The sequence below is a fragment of the Condylura cristata genome, unplaced genomic scaffold (genome assembly GCF_000260355.1).
Source record: "Condylura cristata isolate star-nosed mole 26May11 unplaced genomic scaffold, ConCri1.0 scaffold00006, whole genome shotgun sequence".
Classification (NCBI taxonomy): domain Eukaryota; kingdom Metazoa; phylum Chordata; class Mammalia; order Eulipotyphla; family Talpidae; genus Condylura; species Condylura cristata.
In genome coordinates this window covers 14,743,781-14,751,658 of record NW_004567107.1, presented here as the reverse complement: position 1 = coordinate 14,751,658, position 7,878 = coordinate 14,743,781, and positions in this window count along the sequence as shown.

Genomic DNA, 7,878 nt, shown 5'->3' with positions numbered 1-7,878 from the left:
GGGGCTCACCCTCTCCATTGACTGTGCTGGCCTCACAGAGTGGTAGAAGATCGCCCAAGGGAGTGGAAAGTGTCAAGCCAGAGGGAGATCCTCATGCTAGAATTATGATGTGCCCATGGATGTCTTCATCATCCGAGAGAGAGACAGCATTCTGATTCCAGTGCCTGGATAAAAATAGCCTTTATGGGAGAGGGCCCCTCCCGGGATATCTGGGCAGGGTAAAAATAGTCTTCAAGAACAGCTGGCATCTTTTCTCCACATCGGTATTCACCCACAGCCTTCTGATCTCTTGTTTGGTTTTCCAAGTCACCCTACCATCCCAGGCAAACAATCCTCTTGTTTTGAGCCAGGCGGTGGCAAATATATTCAGACTCTGGGGGTAGAGGCTGTGGAAGCCAGAAATATGGGTCCTCTCCCAGTGCTGTTTACAGCTCTGTGACGCCAAACAAATCATTCAAGTTCCCATTCTTTGACAGAGCGCTGTCCAATAGAAAGTTCTTCAAGTATGAAAATGTTCCACGCCTCTGCTCTCCAGCACAGAAGCCACTAGCTGCATGTGGCCATGGGACACTTGAAATGTGGCCAGTATGAATGACTGACAAACATGTTTGTATTTTTAATTTTAAGGAATTTAAATGTAAACAGTCACAGGCGGGTCATGGTTTCCCTGCTGGATAATGCAGGCCCTGCAGTAGAAATGGGAGCGCCCCGACCCTCGTCCTGGGGACGTGTGTGTAGAGCCCAACATGAGGGATCTAGTCACTGCTAGTTCATTTGCTGCCCCGTCTTTCTTTCTGGAAATGTGAGTTTGCAGGTGTCTTGGAGCTGAAGTATTTCCCTTTGGGAACATACAACCCCATTTTGGAGACTGGTCAGGAGGTGGGTGTGGGGGCTTTTGTGACTGACAGGTGGGTTAGAGGAGCAGAAGACACGTCTGTGGTGGCTGAAACAGCAGGGTCAGGATGAACAGGTCTACATCTCCCAACCCCATCTCCATCTCTGACTGCCATAGACAGCAGTCTTCAAAGGCCTCTAGCTTTGCATAGATGTGGTTCAGATCATAAACTCTCAAATCAGGTGTTTTCAGGTGAGAGTTTCAGTTCCATCTTTACCTGTTGTAGGACCTTGGATAAGTGACCCACCTCTGGGAAGCCTAACGCCTACCTCTGAGGGTTTTGTATGAGCGTGTGTGTGTAAAGGGCTTTGCTGTGGGCCTGGAACACATCAGTGTTTGAAGAATGGAAGCCATGTCAAACTGGAGAGAGAACATTTTCATTCCATCCCAACTGGAGAAGCCATGTTGGGCCATCTCCAGGCCTCTGGCGGGGTAAGGAAGGGCCCAGTCTCAAGCACAAGTCCCATGTCCTCGCATGGCACCTGACCTGTTAGCCCGCAGTGCTGGAAGTCATCCTGAAGCATCTAGCACTGGGATCTCCTTTCCATTGGCCCTGCCAAGTGGCAGCCTCCTGGGACCCCTCCAGAGGCAGGAACTCTGCTCCCTCTCGAGGCTACTGACAAACTGATAGAAAGGCTTTTCTGGGATAGAAGGGCTGCTGACCACCCTTGGCCTAGGACACATTCTGCTTTCCAGATTCAACTTCCTTTTATCACTGTCCCAGGCTGGAGGCATCTGCAAATCGCTCCTGGTCAAAATGTCCAGCACTGGAGCTCACTTACCTAGATCAAGGGTAGGATTAATGTTTGTTGTGTTGGAAGAGCTGACATTCAAAAATTCAAAATCTTCTTGGAGTTAAAAGCAGAGGACATCTTGTATCAATGTGTTTGATTTTGTGGGTAAACAACTGGGCAAAGAGCAGCACCTCCCTCCACCCCCCATCTGTTCATCTGCTTCCTCTCTGGACTGTAGTCATTAAACACCTACAGGATGCCAAGTCCGAGGACACAGATATGATGCCTGTCCTCCAAGTTCATGGTCTGGCAGGGAGACAACGACAGCAATGGTAATTTCCACAGTGACATGGGCTATCTTCTCATATATTTCAATCTTGTCAAAATCTAAACGTCAAAAAAATTAAGATGAGTACTATTTTAATGCGATATTTAAAATGAAAATGAATGCCAAAAAATTCACGATGAAAAAAAGTTGAAATTTTAAAATGAAGTCAGGAGCAAGATGACTGATTTTTTCTCTTGCCCCAGGCTCCAGTACAACTGGCTCAGCATTGTATTTTGGGGTGATCCCAGGTAGGGAGCTCAGACAGGCACCCCATCTAACCAGTGGTGCACTCTTTCCTCTCGCTTTGTACATTTCTTCCCAACTTCACACTCAGGGCTAGCATGGTGGTGCCTTGAAACTGGTCATGATGGGAATATTTATACCATAGAAATTGGCAGAGGCTAAAAATCAGGGCTTCCTTTCCCTTTCCCTGTCTGGGGAGCTGGTTGTTAAATACTTACCAGCACACCGCTGTATCCAACCTGCTTGGAGCCCATTTGTGGAGGCCTTTCAACAAAGGTTCTCCAGAGAAAAGACCTTCTGAGTTTTGCAGAATAAGAATTAGAAAAAGGGAGAAGGAATATCCAAAGAAGAAACTGAATGTGCAAAGCACTGGAAGAAAGGGGCCAAAAAATAAAAATAAATAAATAAATAAAGACTTTTTTAGAAAACTGCAAGTTGAATGTAACTGGAATGTGTGAGCTGCAGAAGGAAGATTCAGGAAGGCACAGAAGCTCCCAAAACCAAGGCGGTTTCTGAGACTGAGCAAGGTCGACCTTGGGTCTGTGTTCTAGGATGAGATGGCTGAACTAGAGGGCAAGGAGGATTCTGCTGCTCCCGTGGGGTGCAGGGTCTGGCCCAGGAGAGGGGTGCTGGGTCTGAGTGACGTGGCCATGGAGCCAGAGCCCAAGCTTCGAGATCAAGGTCTCAGTCATGGCTTGGTAACATCCATCACTGGCCCCAGCCACCTGCCCCGGGGAGAGGGGCTGGCCTGGCATTGCTTAGAGGGCAGATAGGGAGGGGACATAAGTGGGGCCTCCTCCTCCAGTTTGGAGTTGAGTTCAATTCACTTGAGTGAAATGCTTTCTCCTCGGCACTGGGAATATTGCCGGCAGTGGGGTGGGACAGGATTAATGTATCTGCAGCAACTAAGATTAGACCACGCCACGTGGCGTGTCCACCAAATATTTGGGTTTTTAACTTATTTATTTATTTTTGCTTTTGTGAATGATTTTTTAAATTTATTATATGCCTTACCAGGTATCTTTTGGTCTTTGTAAAATTTAATTATATGACAATTAGATCGCATAGAATCTGGAATATGCAACATCAGAGAAGTGTTATACAGCCACTGCATTAAAATTAGACAGTTTTTTCTATTTTATCTCACCATCTTCCTTTATGCTTCTTTGACCCTTTCTCCCTCCCAAACCCCCACATTGTTTATTAATGTCCACTAGTATTTTGCTTCTTCAAATCATCTCCTGCGTAAGCCCCAGTATTTATCTTTGTCACCCCGACTTCCTTTACCACACACCACTCTCTGCAACTCCTTCCATTTTGCTAGAAATGGCAACATCTCAACCTTAGAGCTGAACTCTCTTCTCCTATGTGGCTGTACCTCTTCCTCATCCAGTCCTCTGTGGACATCTAGAAATATTTGTTGATAGGGAAGGGCCACGGTGTGGGAGAGGTAGCGGAGGCCGAGGGCTAACCTGATCTAATCTGGCATACCTGACTCTCATTCCTGCATTCCTTGCGTTCTCCAACCCACACTCAAGCAGGCAGTGCTTCCTATGTGCCAGGCAGTATGTTTCAAGCTGGCTCCAGAAAGGCAACATGCCCACAGCTGGCATGGCCTGGGGCCAATGCCCAGCTCAAGCCTGACACAGCAGCATGTCCTGGTTGGCTGAGTGGCTCTGAAATGAACGACGCTCTCATGAGCCACAGGTTGTGTGCTGTGTCCTGTGCCAGGTGGGACTTTCAGGACTTTGTTTACTCCCTGCCCAGGCAGCCCAACCATGGACCCATAGCTCTCAGGGGCACATCTGTCTGAAGAGAACTGTGCCGCTCCAGATACGGAAAAAAAAAAAAAAAAGGTCCTGTGCTAGTGAGCCAGCACTACAGAGCATCGGGCGGGTTGGCACTGACATGTGGGAGCCATGTTCTCCTCTACATTCTCATCCACGTCTTCGGCACAGGCAAAACCAGTGTGATGTGAGGCAGAGCTTCCGGTCCTGTTATGTGCCTGTCTGGTTCCTGATTTCCTCCACCAGCAGATCACAGCACTCTGAGGACAGAGGTATGGAGAAAGCTGAGTGGGTTGCTCGATGGGGCTGATCACTGGAGTCTCCATTCTGCAGGCTGTCTTCACCCAGTGACTCCTTTGGAGACATTTGCTGAGACCCTACTAGCGTCGACCATGAAGCTGTTGAGATCAACAGTTGTCTTAAGACAGATGTGCCCCTGAGAGCTATGGGTCCTTGGCTGGGCTGCTTGGCCAGGAAGGCCTGCCCCGCCTTGGGCTTCACCTGGGCCTGGCCGTCACATCTGCCTCCGTCTGGCCTCCTGGCCTTCTGCCCTGCAGACACGCCCCTGTTTTGCTGGCTGATGAGTGTGCCCTTCTGTTCACAGGCCAGTCCATGGTGCTTGTCTTCTGGACACTAACGCATCTGATTACTGCTGGGTCAGTGGCTCTGTGCCAGGAATCCACTTGGCAGAAAGACTGGGTGTGAAGAGGAGGCAGGAAACAATGTCCCTTCCCCAGAATTCTTATCAGTGTCTGTCTGCTCTTTCCAGCTGACTGTCAGCTCCTGGATGACCATGAACTTCATTTCCTTCTCACCCTAGAAAATGCAGTCAGCTCTCAAGAACCACTGGCTTGGATTTATTGCCCAGCAAGCACCCTCCAGCTCAAAGGAGCCAGGCAGATGATCATCTTGGTGGTGTGATGAAGTGATGGAGGAGGTGGGACTCTGGAAATGGATGGCATCAATTCCCATGGGCGCTCATGGGTATCCCTTGGCTCTGGGCTGCCTCCCAGGAGTACGTCTCATCTGGAGCTCACTACTGCACACTTAGATTTAAGGTGAGGTTTGGAAAGCCTGGCGCTGTCACTGACCTGCTGTCTGACCTTTGAGGAGATGCTTCCCTTTGCCTGGAAATGTCTTTGTGGCCAGTGAGTCACAGGGCATCACCCCAGAGTGCATGGGGGAGAAATGGATAGTTTCTTCACCCAATTCCCTTCACTCTCTCCTCAAAACTTGTCTGAAGGCTGCCTTTGTGGCTTTTTTTTTTAATGTCTCTTGCCCATGAATTTTCTCCCAAGGCTGCAAGTGTATCCAACATACCCTCAGGAGTTGAAGCCACCTCATGAGTGGGGAGGGATTTCCCTGGTTTTCTCCATTTCTTTGCCTGCATGACAATTCAGTTCGTCAGTAACTCTGTGACAGCATCTAGCCCATTCTCCTTGTATTATCTTTATGTAACTGATTCTCTGCAGCATGGGTGCCTGACAACCCCCATCCAGGCTCTCTTCTCACAAGTACTGTGCGCCTCTCCTGTCCACATTACAGATGTGTGTGTGCTCAGAAAGCAGGACCATGTGCAAATGTCTTTGTCTTCTCTCCCACGGAAGCAGACCCGGTTCCTCCAGCTTTGTACATGGGCTCCACACTGTAGGCGTTGAAGAAATGCATTTGCATTATTAATGGTTGGAGCATCTATTGTGTCCCAGGCTCCATGCTGTGTGGGGGGACATAGATGGATGTGACAATGACAACACCGTGTGGCATGTGCTACAATATGGATGTGGGGGGGGGAGTTCTGTGCTGTCCCTAGAAGGACAGACAGACTAGGCAGAAACAGGGAGCGAGAGCCTCTGGAAGAGCAGTATGGACAAACCCTTGAAGCAACTCCACTTGCTCAGTCTGGGTCTAGGCATGGGTGGGGGTGCTGGGAGACATGAAAGTAAGGGAGGCTGGCATGACTCTGCTCCCTTCTCCTTAGCTGCTAAGATTTGGATTGCCGCGCTCTGCTGCGGAAGACAGGAAATCAGACCACCTGGTCCAAATTCCACCTCGCCACATATTGCAAATCAGCTTTCTCCTCTGTAAATGGTGATAACGGGCACTATTCAGCATAGTGTACCCAGGCGAAGGTGAGGCAAGGGAGGATGCAAAATATTGGGGATGACAAAGAAGAATACCTCAGTAATGGAGTTTAATATCCAAGGGAGTATGAAAAATAAACCTTACATAATCAAAACACATAACGTTTTTAATGTAACACTTTAAGGGTGCCATAATGGATACAAAAAAGTCTACCAGGAACAAAATACCAAAAATGTAAATAAAGACAGGAACCGCCTCGCACGAAGTATGCAGCTCAGGAAAGTCCACTCTGATTGGACCGGGAGTTCTCAACCTTCAGGGACTTCCGAGCGCCCGAGGACAGAAGTCCCGAGGAAATCCCATGGCCCTGCTCTCCAAGACGCGCACACGTGCGTCGTTTGTGCACGGTTTCGGGGTGTTCCTGTACTCCCTGGGGGCTCTTCTACGTGGAAACGAAGAACTCAGGGTCAGCGTGGGGGTGCTGGGGAGGGAGTGCTGTGGGGGTTGCACGCGCCATCGAGCAGCCTGCGTGTTCCCCAGCACCACCCTGGGCCTCCTTCTCCGCAACCGCTAGTGCTCTGCCCCCTACAGGAAGCAGGGGCAGCGGCTTCATTTTCTTTCTTCCTTGGCTTCCCCCCACAACCTCCCTCCGCTTGGGACTTTTCCTAAAGTTTGCTGAAACCAGACACCTTGCTCCGCCGAACCGGCGTGCAGCCGCGGTTTAAAAGGCCGCCTTCAGCGCGCCCCCTCCCCGCCCTCTGCGGAGACTTCAAAAGGCCCGGCGGGCGCCACGGCCCCTGCACCTATGAACCGCCCCCCGCGCCAGGAGCCCGCGCCGCAGCCGGAGGACGCAGAGCGCACGCGGACCCGGCCAGCGGCGCAGCCCGGAGCGCCCATGCCCCTCCCGGTTCCGCTGCGCCCCGAGCGCCTGCGCCCAGTTTAGGGAAGGGGACTCCGCACCCCCGCCCCCGCGCCCGCGCCCGGGGCTGCGGGGACCCATGAATACAAATGCCGTTAGGCGCTCGAGGAAGGACAGACCGTCCAGCCTCGCACCTAGGGACCCAGTAAGTGCCACCGGGCTCCTGGGGCGCTGGGGGGTACAGATGTGTGCATGCATGAGGTGCGCCGGCATGGGGAGGGGGGACCCGTGTGGGAGTGAGTTTGAGCACGCGTGTGGTGGGGAGAGCTGTGTGTCGGAGGGGGTGCACGCGTGTGCTCTGGGGTCTGCGTGCACGTGAAAATGTGTAGAGGTGTGTGCGCGGGTGTGTACCGGGGGTGGGTCTGGCTAGACGAGGCCAGTGTGCGTTTGTGTGCGTCGTGGCATGGGTGTACAAGCGTCTGCTCGTGTGAAGTTCCAGTGCGCCCCAGAGTCCCGCGGCTGTGTTTTGGAAACCCAGGGGGAGTTGGTCCGCCTGCCTGTATGTGAATGAACGTGAGCCTGTGAGCTGGAGTCGGTTTGGGCTGGTATGAGAGTGCACGGAAGGCTTGGAGTTGGAGGCGGAGGAGTGCCGCGGTTTGGGCTTAGTTTGGGGGTGTGCTGGTTTGCCGGTGTTAGTGGCAGCCCAGATGGGCACTTCTGAGCCCCAGTGTGAGATCGGAGGAGTATCTGCTGGGCTCTGGGAGGAGGGTGAGCTCTTTTTCTTTCCCAAATGGAGAAGACAGGGGAGGGTGATCCATGTTTAACAAGACCCTCACTAGGTCCTAGGAAAGTCTGTGATCCTGGTTACTGAGTTTGGGAGGAAAATAGCAGTGTGTGTGTGTGTGTGTGTGTGTGTGTGTGTGTGTGTGTGTGTGTGTGTGTGTGTGTGT